Here is a 14457-nt window from a genome sequence, read left to right on the forward strand (position 1 = left end):
CTTATCTTCCCCTCCTATGAGTCCAATTATATCAGGAAGGTGGTGGATAACTGAACCTATTTCATTATACTTACAGAATACCTTGAGCAAATACCCGGTGTATATAAAGAGTTTTATTAAGGATACTGGTTATTATTTGGCCAAGCTTTCTGAATGGCATCAAACAAATGGCTCTCATTCATTCTATTTTGTTATGCTTGACATTAAATCCCTATTTACTGTTATCCCAAATCAGTATGGTCTTAATGCTATAAGGAATATCTTGTGTCAATATGGTCATTATAAAGGAAGGGAGATTGAAACTTTATGTGAGCTGCTTGAACTTGTGCTTGAAAATAATATTTTTATTTTTAATGAATAATTGTATCAAAAAGCTGAAGTAGCGATGGAACATCCATCACTAACACCTATGCCAACCTGACTCTTAGTGACTGAAAAAAAAAATTAGATACAATGGTCCTGACATTTTTTATTCTAAGATTAGATTTTATAAACTCTTTGTGGATGACATGTTTTTCATATGGTCTGGAGAATATGATGATTTAGTTCAATTTTTTGATTACTTAAATCATACGACTGATTTTTTTGAAATTTGAGATGGACTCTTCTACTATTGAAATTAATTTCCTAGATGTTAATTTGGTCTATTATGGCATAGATATACATACCAGTATTTATAAGAAGCCAGTACATAAGAATAAGTATTTACATAGAAAGAATATGCATGCTAAACATACCTTTAAAGAGACAGTAAAAAACAGTATTTACGTGCAAGTCAACTTAACACTAGAGATGACACATGTACTGAAACAAATGCTAGCTATGACAAATGAATTTCAGGTAAGGGGTTACAATATTGATATGCTAAGATATCAAAATGATGAAATAATTAATGTAAGAAACAGTAGTACTAAACCATATTTTTTGAATGACTCTATTCTCTCATCTTCTTCTAAAGAGACTAATAATTTATGTTATGTAACTACCTATAGCAGATGTACTTCAGAAGTTAAGGAAATTATGTCCAAAAACTGGAACATTTTGAGAGTTCTACCTGAATTATCACATATTTTACCTGAATATCCTTCTTTTTCTTATATGAATTGCTCTAATTTAAAGGATAGATTGTGTTATAAAGATATGCAGGTATTAGCTTCTTTTTAACAAAGCTGGTACATATCCTTGTTCAAAGTGTTCATGTTGTAATGCTATATGCACTAGCAATACTTTTGTTCATCCAGTAATGCAAAAAGTATATAATTTTAAATGCACAGCTACGTGCAACACACCACACATAGTTTATTAGCCACATATAAATGTTGCCCTAGTTTCAAAGTGGGTAAATCATCCAGAAGATTAATGGACCATATAGTTGAACATAGAGCAGATGCTCACAGAGCTGTTTTAACTAATGCCATTGCAAAACATCTAGTTAAACATGGTAACCAGCATGACTTTATTTTTAGAGTAATAGACATTTTGCAGAAAATGCTAAGGGGAGGAGATATGAACAATAATTTGGAATTAAAAGAATATAACTGGATAATAAGTCTGAGTGGACCATGCACCAGGTATAAATAAAATGGTTAGTATTAAACCTGTTACAACTCTGCTTTAAATGAAATTATTTTAATTTTTTTTAATTGTTTTTGTGTTGTGGTTGGTTGATATTTGTCATATGATTATATAAATTTGTTATTTAAATGTGTATTAATGTTCACTATTTTACTTGTTATTTCACTGAGGAAGGATTGTTATCTGAAAGCTTTGTATTTTATTTATTTTTAATAAAACCAGTGGTATTGCTAAACCGCTGTTTTTCTGTATTTATTACAACTAACAGATTTGTGCCTGGATTTATCCAGCTTGCAACTTTGCTGAAGTCTGTTGTGCTTCCTAGTGGTGCAGTTCCTAAGCTTTCTGTTGGTTATGCAGTTTATTTGATCCATGTTTGGGGTTTCTTAATTTTTAAGTTGACTTTGCATGCCTCCTGTTATTCTCCTCATCTCCTTAGGAAAATCTGACGTCCACATGCTATTTTCATTATGTCCTAAAGTAGCCCAAAATAATGTGGTCTAAAATCTGAATTCAATCTTATGAAGTCATCCATTTGTATTACCTTTTTCTGTATTTCAAAGCAATTTTTATTAAAGTCTAGGAATCCCACTATATGGCTTCATTCATGTTTCCTTCCAAACTGCATTTTATTGCTACACATCCACTCCTATATCTATATTTTTCCTATGTTACTACACGCATATCATTACTTTTCAAAAATTATCTCACTAATCTCTGATTTATATCTCCTTTTTTCTGCACAATACTTAAAATTGCTCACACAGTAGTATAGTAATAGATGAAAAATAATTATCTAAAGATTTAAGTTTACCTTTAAAGTATCCTTTGCTAGCACATATACTGAGCACAACCTGCATATCTTTATTTTCCACATGGATTCTGCTAATACTGACTTGCCTAGAATAACTATCATAACCTTACACAATTAAATGTAAATCTTAAATTAAGAAAAAATGTACATCCAGAGCACTCATCAGGTTCAAATGATCAAATTACCTTTTCTTCCCACAAAATGTCACCTTTTTCTTTCAGAGACAAAAACAAATGTGATGTGTTCTATAAAGACAGACACACACACACACACACACACACACACACACACACACACACACACACACACACACACACACACACACTTTTTTTTCTTTAATGTAATATTATAAATCTTCAGCCAGCTCTTTGTTTAGACTATCATCATGGATTACAATAGGGTCTCTGATCATACCTAGCTTATTATGAGTTTGAAACATTACCTTCAAAGCAAAGCTTGAAAGGTGAATCTTGCCAGCCATGTCAGGGAAAACATAAGGGTAAGGAGCAGAAATCAAATCATAATTCATCATAGTGCTACCAGTTACAAAAATTATAGAAGCACAAGATGTCTTAATGGTTTTGAAAGCCAGTAAAGCACTTATTGGGTGCTATGAGATAGACCACAACATACATCTCAACTTCTTTGCTTAAAAACTTTGGACAAATACAAAAATAATGGGGTAAAGAAAGGAACAAAATCGGGGCAGTTTTTAAATACTGCTCAAATTCACTTTAAAAGGTTAACATAACAGTTGGTTGGTTTTGAATCAAAATGCATTTTCTGAATAATAAGAAACATGAAACTCTAATGTCAGACATTATGTGACTAATCCATGCTGATTTGCCAGAAAATATAAAAAATCATAAAAGACAGGGCAAAATATGATGCAAAATCAGTGATATTCTGCTAAATCATGGATAACTGAGCAGTACATCTGGAAGAAATAGAGTAATCCTTTGAGACAGGCACAACAACTTCATTCAGCCATACTTTGTTTAAAAATGTGGGAAAGTAAAGTTGAAACAGCTTTTAGAAACTGTTTATCTTCTGTTGCTGTTCTTTTCCAGCTGGCACTGTCCACATTTAGTCTATAAAGTGAGACTCAGAGATCCAGTCTTAAAAGTGCTTAGGGCATACTTAACAAGCATTTGTTAAGCACCCTGAAACAATGTAATCAAGTCTTACACTACAAAGCTGTTAACAAGCTGTTAACAAGTTTCTTTTTCTCAATTTCCCTGCATTAAATATTAATACTCAAGTACAAATATTTAATTCTTTAGCCAATATTTTGGTTTAGTTTGGTTCTTTTAAGTTCATCTTCCTTGCCTTTAACCCCTCCATATTGTAGCAGAGGTGCAAGGAATTTTTTCCCTCACCCTTAGAAAACTTTTCAGAATCGGTTTGAAACAAAATATGTATTAAATACATAGCTTCTCATGCGGTCTTTGAAATCTTAGATGAGTCTATTAAATTAAATATTTCATTTCCTCCCACTCAATTTTTGTTTCATTAATAGTAACATTTTCTATGACACATTTAATTACAATGCTCTGATCAGTTACATCAACAATATCATAACTAAAACTAGTTTACAAAGTGCTTCAACATTACTACCACTTTCTTCACTCAGACGGTCTATCCAAAAATGTCCTTTTTTATTGCACCTGATGCACTCATGTGAACAATTATTGTCTGTATGCCTCATTTCTCTGCAATTATCACATTTCATTTTTAACAAGTTTTTAATTAAATGGCCCTTTCCCCAGAATAATAGCCTTTTGGCTTTTTCAAATAGTGCACACCATTTGAGTCTCTGTACTATAATACACTTTGAATGTTATTTGATTTGTCCATGCTGCACACACAAATATAGAAACACAGAGTACTCGGTCCAGACTCCATCTAAATAGTGATTTTTTCCCACTGAATGCACATTCTTCTTAAAAGCCAAGCACATACACCAAATGTCTGAACCTGCAAATCCTCTTGTACTGAGCAGGATTGCTATAGCAACAACACATCATTAGTAGGGTAAAACTAACCTGTCTCATGACGGTCTAATCCCAGCTCATGTTCCCTCTTAGTGGGTGAACAATCCAATGCTTAGTGAATTCTGCTTCACAATGATAGGAAGAGCCGATATCAAAGGATCAAAAAGCAACTTCGCTGAGGGGCATGGCCAAGATGAGCACTGAGTAACAGCACTTTCACTTTGCTCTGCCTTTACAGAATATTTGTGTCAGGATTTTTTTGAATTTATCTATCCTAATTTTGTTTTTTCTTACATATTTGGAATCAACTAATCATCCTTTAGGATAGTATATAAAAATTTTTACAACTTTATTTTTTCCTGTCAAAAAGTACTAGAGAAAATATTTTGACTCCAGACCACAGAATGAGCTACTCCAAATCTACACTTCAAGAAACAACTATTAAGAAGGAACTTCAGTCATTATCTAATATTCAAGAACTGACAACAAAAATTGATAGAATGGTTGTAAAACTGGACAACTTCAAAGAAAAACTTTCCTAACAAATGGAAATGTTACATATGAAGACCTTAAACAACAAAAGAGACAGATTACTGGAATAGAGACTTCACTGAATGATATGAACACTAGAATTCAAGATGAGCATAACAGACTTTCTCTTAAAACAAAATACTCTTTTACAAACAAAAATTGATGATCTAGAGAATAGATCAAGAAGAAATAATATTAGACTTTTTGGTTCGCCTGATAATGTTGAAGAAGGTAATATAGAAAAAGTCTTAAATTCTTGGCTCTCCGAGGTACTGCAGCTTCCTGAAGCTCTCTCATATGGGATAGAGAGACCCCACAGTTTGTTGGCTTCTTCAAAAAAAGGTAAATCCAATTCTACTAAATCTGTTATAGTGACGTTTCTATCATCTCACGACAAGGAGATAGTGTTAAAGACTGCGTGGGCTAAATCTGTTGAATATAAAGAAAATGTCATATGCTTTGATAATGATTACTCATCTTCTGTAATTGCCAAAAGAAAGCTTTTTCTGCCAATGCTAAAAGAACTAAAGAAAGCCCAAATAAAAACACACCTACTATTTCCTGCCAGATTAAAAATATTTCTTCAAGATGGTCCAAAAATATTTGATGACAGATTCTGCCATTACTTTTGTCAAAACAAGAAAACTGCTTGATAAAATAGAGGATATGGACTGGGCAACTGCCAGCCTTAAAAGAAATGCTGATAGTTCCTGGAAGATCTCTGAACATAAAAAGAAGCTCAAGAATAAGTGATTAGTTAAGCTATTTTACAACGGCTTTCCTTTACCTAAGTCTTAATAATTAACCCAGAAGTTGGGGAAATGGAAATGGTTCAACAGGTGAGTTTTTATTGTTTAAATTTCTTTTTATGGTACATAGTTGTTTTAATGCTATTTTTATAGTTTATTATTAAATCTAGTTTATTTTATTTAATGTGGCTCAATTATTATAGCAAGTAAAAGCTATTTATTTATTTTTAATGCTAGTAGTTCTCTGTTGTTATAAATGCTCCATATGTTTGGGGACTGAATTTATTTTACGGTCTATATTAAATTCACGAAAGCTGACAATGCTGAATCTGACATTGTCAACATGCAAATAGTGAAATTGCAGAACATCAAAGAGGTAAACAGAAATCTCCCTAAAGGGAGATTTCCATTTACTTCAATGTAGTGCATTCTCAGAGTTGGTATATTTAAGAAGTGGGGGGTGTGGGGGATGTAGGGGGGCTCATCCCCCTTTCTACACCATTTAGTTTTTGTTTTGTGTTTTGTTTTTATTTTTTGTCAGAACATTCAATGTTTTAACAGTTCGATCACTAAGGGTCAACCTTTAGTAATTTGAACTGTTAAATATTCGATGTTCCAATATAGACCCGAATTTTTCTTGGTAACTATGGTAGATACTGAGACTTAAAGATGAGGAAATGAGGGTCTTTGATGTAGTAAACTGTTTTCTTTATTTTTTTATTGTTTGCTGTTTTGTTTCCCTGTCTTTCTGTGAAGAGAGATTTTTCATTGATATTGTTGTCACAATGTTGCTTTAGTGATTATGTTTCCCATCTATTGCTCTCCTGCTGGAATATGGTCCTACTTGTGGTGATAGACATGAAAAATGTTCTTGTTTTGCTTCTTTTGGTGAGCTGATATGTTTTGAGTAAGTCATCAGGTATTTATTTTAAAAATGTGACTATGTGGGTGTAATTTTATGTGAATGGCTTCTGTCTGATAGCTGTGATGGGTTTCCCTGATTATTGTACTGTAGAGGGACTTTGATTTGTTGTTTTTGCTGTTGGTTGTGAAGAAATGGAGGGTTTGGTATGGATTGATGTGTTCGTGTTGGTCTAGTGGTTTGCTGGGTTCGGGAGATGGAGTTTATTGATTTTGCTATGTTATATATTAAGCTCTCTCCCTCCCTTTTACCTTTTTTTTCTGTTCATTTTTGTGTTTCCCAGTCTTGCCATGAGGTAAATCAACAGCTTTCTTAAAGAAAAGCTGCAAATGTTTTCCCTCCTGACTCTCATGCATCTGAACTGGTAAACAACCCTGGTATGCGATCACACTGTGGCTGCTACAACTGAAAGCAGAAAAGAGTGTCGTTTCCATGGAGACGTTTACAAAGTGAACTCTGTGCTGAGAAACTTTGTAAAGTTAGATAGTAGCTTGAATAGATGGTCTCTAATGCCATCTACAGGTCAAATGAAAGAAATGCAGCTAAGTAACCTGTATAATATGACTGTTATGTTAAAGCATTTGCAAGTGTTTATAAACAGATCACTTTGATACATTTTAACCCTTATGTTTTTATACATGCATTCATAGTCCTACTATATTTAAGTAAAGCTTCTTCTGATTAGTATAACAAAACATTTAGCATATATAGCAACATCATTAAAATATTATAAAATCTTTACATGAGACCTATGCAGAATTTAATATTCTTCTACAAAGCACAGAAAACATATATGGGAATAATTCTAGTAGACAGAAGGTTAACAAATACTGAATGAAACATAACATATTCTGTATGAAACTAAGTCATTGCATACAGTATAGTCTGAGATGCAGATGTTTGCCATTGCAGGTAGCCGCAACATAGTTTATTTATTTATTTATTTATTTTAATGATTTCATGTGTTGTATATTAACTAATGTGTTGCTACATTCTGAGGCAGATAGAAGCTGTTTCAGATTAGGAAAGGTTTTAAAGGAAGGAAAGTGAATAAGGGAAAAAAAAGAAAACAGAAACACACACACCCACACATATATGTATATATAAAAGTTAATTTCATGGAATAGTTGTCTTTCCACCTATGATCACTTCCCAGTCATAGACCATCCCCTACTATTCATAAACGTATGCTACATTCCTTCTTAGAAAATACTGAGGACTTTATTGGAATTTCATCTTACAGTGGGAAAATATAATACAGTATTTTCTGTGCTCTTGCTTTCAGATACATGGAGATGGGGAAATAGTGTTATTAGCTATTGGCACACTAAATAAAGAGGCAGGGGAAGGTGGACTATAGGTACGTAGAAATTTTATGTGATTAAATTACCTTCTCAACATTGTCTACACACTTAGATTTTTTTTTTGTTGTAGTAAGAAACAAATGTTCTCTTGGGTATAGTTTGCTTATTGATCATTATAGCAATTCATTGCAAATAAAACTAGTTATGACCTTTATATTATTTGTATAACATATGGTTGGTCTTTATGATATTTTAAACTCAATTTGACTTGCATAAAAAAAAGGAAATTTCACAACACATCTTTATTATATATATAATACATGATGACTTGCAGTGATATTAAAAATATAACATCAAAAAGTTAAAATGAAACAGTTACATTTGATATATTTTAATTTGTTTCTTGAATAAGTACATACAATTGTAATGGAAGCATTTTACTTCATAACTGTTCTTTTTTTAGTCACAAATACTGCTTTACAATATTAAACTATGCAACAACAGATATATTTATGCGGGGATGAGATCAGTGTTGTTACTAGTTTGATGGTCAATTCGGGTGACAGATGTCACTCAAATTAGGAGATTTTAACTCCAGGGGGGTTTTAGAGAGTGTCTATGTTATTAGTAAATGTTACACATTTCTGTTAATAGTTAATATGATGTTCACCAAGTCTTACAAAATTGAATTTGATATAAACATATTTCATTGGATAAAAGTTTTATAGGTTTCATGTGCAAAGTATAATTGTATTCCTAATAGTCAGTTTCTATTGAGTTATAAAATATGGAAAAAAAGGAAAATTAATCAACAACTGATATTCAGAAACAATAAAATTTTATGACATTTTTAAAGTGTTTATCATTAAACATTAATGGATTAAATAATCCTAGCAAGAGAAGTTTATTGAATAACCATCTTAAATTACAAAATTCTCAATTAATATATCTCCAAGAAACTCATCTACTAACTGAAGATATCACAAAAATGGAATCCAAATCTTACAAACTTTTGATTAACTCTGAACATACACAAAAAAAGAGAGGGGTGGCCATACTATGGAAAAATACATCACCTATGCCTAAAATAAATAGACACTTGCAAAGATAACAAAGGGATGTTATCTTCAGTTGTTATAGAAATTAATAAGAATATTTTGACTTTAATAAATATATATTGGATTCCTGGCATTGGACTTACAACAGTAAAACAACATATAGAGCATATAGTTCAGTTTTCTAAGGGTAGTATTATTCTTACTGGAGATTTTAATTGTATCTCTGATATAAAACACTCTAGTACAAATGATAAAAGGAAAATTCCAGCAATAGCCATATTATTGAATGAATTTTCAGATTCATACATGAAGGATATTAATAACTTTACAGATGCTAAGTCACTGTTCTATACATTCTACTCACATAGTCATAATTCATATTCAAGAATAGATAGGGTATTAATCTCTAATAACTGATTTCTTATTAAACTCAGAAGTGATTTCATGACCCCTTTCAGACCATAATTCCATAACATTTGATTTTATGTTAAACTCCACATTTAATGTTCAAATTAAAAGGATACCAGCATACATAACTAAACTAAAAGACTTCATTGATTTCTTCACTACAAAATTACAACATTTTATTGAACTTAATAACACACAGGGAACCTCTGAAGTATACATCTGGGATGCTCTAAAAGCTTACCTATATGGTAAAATTATTGACTGGTGTAAAAAGAAAAGAATTTCATGGGATAAAGACCTTCAAGATATACAAACAAAGTTAGATGCTTTAAGACTTGATGTTTCAAGAAACCCAGACAAGAAAGATAGAATAAATGAAATAAATACTTAAAAAAATAAATATATGGAAATTTTAAACCATAAAGTCATGATTAATCTTGAAAAATATAAACTTCTAAATTTTTCTATAAATCCTAGATCTATGAATATACTGGCTAACAAAACTAAAAGATTAAATACATTTAATCATATTAAAGAAATCTATTCTCCAACAAAAAAAATGGTATCTGACTTACCAAATATATTAAGTGAGTTTAGAGACTTTTTCTTAAAAATAAATCAACCCAATGATATGATTAATAGTACAAAATATATTCAATCTTTTATAAATAATAATATAAGGAACAGACTATCAGAAACACAAATAAAATTTATAGATAAACAAATATATTTTAAAGACATTAAAGAGCAAATCACTAAACTTAAGCAAAATAAAGCTCCTGGTAACAATGGTATCATTTCTGAAATTTACAAGGTTTAGACTGCCAAAGCATTAACTTTGTTACACACAATATTAAATATAACTCAAAATAATAACATTATACCCCCTTCTTGGAAGTATGCATTTATTTCACCCATACTAAAGTCTGATAAAACCCCATACAAAATGTGCTTTATATAGGCCCATTTCATTGTTAAACACAGATTATAAAATGTTCATGTCTATTTATGCGGATAGACTCAAAAATTTTTTTACCATCCCCAGGTAGACATGGATCAAACAGGTTTTATAATTAATAGAACTTCCTATGATAACATCAAAAGGACAATAACTTTAATTGAATCAGTAAAAATCTTAAAGAATTTGACTATTGCTAGTTTAGATATTAACTGTGCTTTTGACTCAGTTAATTGGGACTATCTTTTTATCTTACTTCAGGAGTTAAACTTTTCCAGAAGCTTTATTAATCTTATAACTCAATTATATAATGAAAGTCAAGCCTACACAAAAATAGGTGCAAATGCATCCAGAACATACCCCACTGTAAAAGGAACCAGGCAAAGTTGCCCTTTATCTCCTCTTTTATTAATGTTAATTATGGAACCTTGGGCTAACTTAATAAGGGATAACAATAGTATACAAGGTTACAGATTAAACCTTAATGAAATATCAAAAATCCAAATGTTTGCTGATGATGTATTAATCACTCTTGGTAGTACCAATCCCAACTTACAAGAATTGTTTAAAAACATGGATATATTTCAAAAAAGTCTGGTCTTAATTTTAATAACAATAAACCTCAAATTCTTCTAATTGGTTCCACAAGTTATAATACACAAGATCAATATCAAAATATATACCTCAGTCTCAACAAATAACATATTTAGGTATAATTAGCATTGTTGCCTCACAGCAAGAGGTTTTCCTGTTCGATTCTCAGCTAGTGTGCGGGGAGTGCCTTCTGTGTGGAGTCTGCATGTCCTCCCCGTGGGCCGAGTGGCATTCCAAAAGACATTTGTGAATGGGCATGCCTTCGTTGAAGGTTGGGAATTGAGCTGGCAACTCGGCACCTTGAAAATCTATTGCCAATCATTAACGGACCGGAGTTCCACTGTGGCGGCCCCTAACCAGGAAAAGCCGAAAGACAACAATGACAACATAACAACTAATATTAAAGACAAGTTACACCTAAATTATAGTAAAAGTATAACAACTATAGAGACTCTAATAAGTAAATGGAACAAAATTCTATTTACAATGGATGAAAAACTTTCTGTTATAAAAATGATTTTGCTTCCAAAAATCTTATACATAATACAATCTATTTCTATTCCCCCTACAGGCTCTTTTATTAAAAAAATTAACACACTGATTAAAAGCTTTATGTGGCATCTGATAAAGCCTAGAATTACATTGTCCTATCATATGTATAGCTGTGAAAATGGAAGTATATCTTTACCAAATCTAGAACTTTATTCAATTTCATCAGTAATTAAAACAATTGTTTATCTTATAGATGGAGAGTATTTAGCAAAATGAAAAGAAATTATATTAAATTTATCCCAAAATACCAAACATAAAGGTAATAACCATCAATCACAGTTAGTAAATAATTCATTTATATGGAATTTAAGAGATTACTTTTCTAATTATTTCACTCAAATGTTTAAATCTACTTATGTAACTAATTCTAAAGGCCTTTAAAAACTATGTATTTAGATTTAGAATCTTTGAGAATTGGTTCTCATCTTCCCTATTGCCTATACACAAGGGATAATTCTCTCTGCAGACTATTCTAAAATGCTGCTATTTAAGCAAAAACAATTAATGTTTTGGCATCAAATGATAAATAAAAACAAGGCAAAATCTATTAATGCTCTTGTAGATAAATATAATCTTAATACTTTACTCTGGACAGATTTGCAAGTGTTTAGAAAATCTATTCTAGATAAGCTAGTTTTAATCCCTCAAATGCTAAGAATTCAATACCCAAACATATTCAATATTTGATTTTATATACTCATAATACTTTACCAGTTAAAATAGTATATCATATATTTATAGAGCAATTAAATAAGATCTAGATGTATATTCAGATAACTATTGGAATTCATTTTCTGTAATCAATAATGTTATTCCCTCAGAAAAAGGCAAAATTAATTTCCTTCATTAAGCCAGCAAAACCACTTCTTCTATTAAATGGAGAATCTTCATATGGAGATTTTTACATAAATCTTTTCTCACTCCACAGAAAATAAGTAAGATAACTAAATAAGATATTGTTTGTCGGAGATGCAATTCAGAAACAAATGCTAATTGGAACCATAAATTTTATGACTGTGCATTATTAAAGAAATTTTGGGAAGAAGTTAACTTTTTTTTTTTTTGCAGGCAATTTTTAGACAATTCTGTGCTTACATATCACTTGTATTACTCAATATACCTGTTCCAGACTGTATAAATAAAAGCAAATATTCTTTGCTCTGGTCTATCCTGTCCATTGCCAGGAAAACAATTACAAAAAACTGGAAGTCCTCATCTGTTCCCTCATCTAAAGAGTTTAAAGGTATTTTCTTGGAAATATTTAAATTAAAAATGTTAGCTATTAACTCTAAATCTACAAGGAACACAAACTCATATTACAAATGGGAAAAATATACATAAATTATTAGTTAAACTGGATAAATGACTAACGTAGTAATCTTTCTTTTCTATCCTTTATTCCTTATTTTTATTTTCTTCTGCAAAAAAAATTAACTGATCTTGTTGTTTGATATATAGTGAACATTATTGTATATAGTTTTCGGCATTATAGTTATTCTATTAATATTTTCTTTTTTTAAATATTGTAATTTAGAAAATCAACTTGTTCAATCTTTTCCAAAATATTTATTCATTACAATAATGTTTTCAATAAAGCTATTTCAAAAAAAAAAAAAAAGCAACTTCACTATGAATGCTAGTCTGACACAAGCCAGTTATCCCCACAATAACTTTTCTGACATCTCTTGCTTAAGACCTAAAAAGCCAAAAGGATCCTGAAGCCCTGCTTTCATGGTCTGTATTCATACTGAAAACCAAGTTCAAGAGAGCTTTTGCCCTTCTGCTCCAGGGGAGGTTTCTGTCTTCCTTGATCTCATCTGCACCTCTCTGACAGGCGTGCTGCCCCAGTCATACTCTTTACCTGACATTGTCCCCTGGTATTGCCCTAAACTTAATTGTAAAGTCACTGTTTCTGCATTAATACCATATATTTGCAAAATGTCAATTAGATCAAGATACAATACTAGAAACTGTAACTTCCCTAGGAAAAAGAAAACATAAGCTTACTAACTCCTAAATATCATTGCTATACATTGTAAAATAATCAACTCAAGTGTGGGTAATTTCTCAAAGCCTGAAATAGAGGCTAGCCTAGACCTTGCAAATCTATTCAGCCTTGATTGCCTGTGTTTATATGTCTATTTAACTCATTCACTCCAATGGAGCTAAAGAAGTTTGTACTTTAACTTCCAATGGGCAGAACCTAAACCTTCTGACAGAATCAAATTATGTCCTCACATTTCAAACAAATGTTCATATTGCAGGGATTATCAGGGTTACTAAAGAAGTGTAAATGCTAAACTCTTCAGCACAAACTCTTTTTACAGTGGTAGTATTCTTTACTCTCTAGGTTTTAAAACAAATTTTATAAGTCACAGTAACTATTAACATGTGCAATATTTTGAAAACAACTTAGAATATCTCAGCAACCACTTAAGTTATATACATACTGTCAGCAGAATTTTATTCACCTAGCTGACAGCTTTCATGTGAGGCTAAGGAGTTCTGTCTGTGTTACTTGGTTGTTGAGATATTTAGAAAAATGTGAAAAGCATATCTATATAAATTAATATCATAAAAACAACAGTTAATATCTATTTACCTGCAGTAGACAGAGGTCAAATATTAATGCAGTTGAGTTTGCTATTGTGTAAACGTTAAGATGAAATCTTTTAAAATCGTGTACATAGCATGGTTTTGAAATTATTGATGCAAATATGAACTGAACAAGCAATATTTGATGCCTGGAGGCGTCAGCAGGTGTTAACTGCAGATGCACCTGTAGACGTCACTGGGATGTAATGAATTAAGATCAAGTGTATATGACTTAAATTATTCCATCTTCACCTTAGCAGTTGGAACCTCCTGATTACTCTTCATTTTGACTTTTTTTGCCAGATGTTTTTAACTGAATTGTCTTAAAATTTAACTTTTAAATGTTACTCAACCTTAATATATCTCTTTACATGTCCTTCAATAAAACTTCAGGAACTTTATT

The sequence above is a fragment of the Protopterus annectens genome, chromosome 3.part0 (genome assembly GCF_019279795.1).
Source record: "Protopterus annectens isolate FY-2018-M chromosome 3.part0, PAN1.0, whole genome shotgun sequence".
NCBI classification, from domain to species: Eukaryota; Metazoa; Chordata; order Ceratodontiformes; family Protopteridae; genus Protopterus; species Protopterus annectens.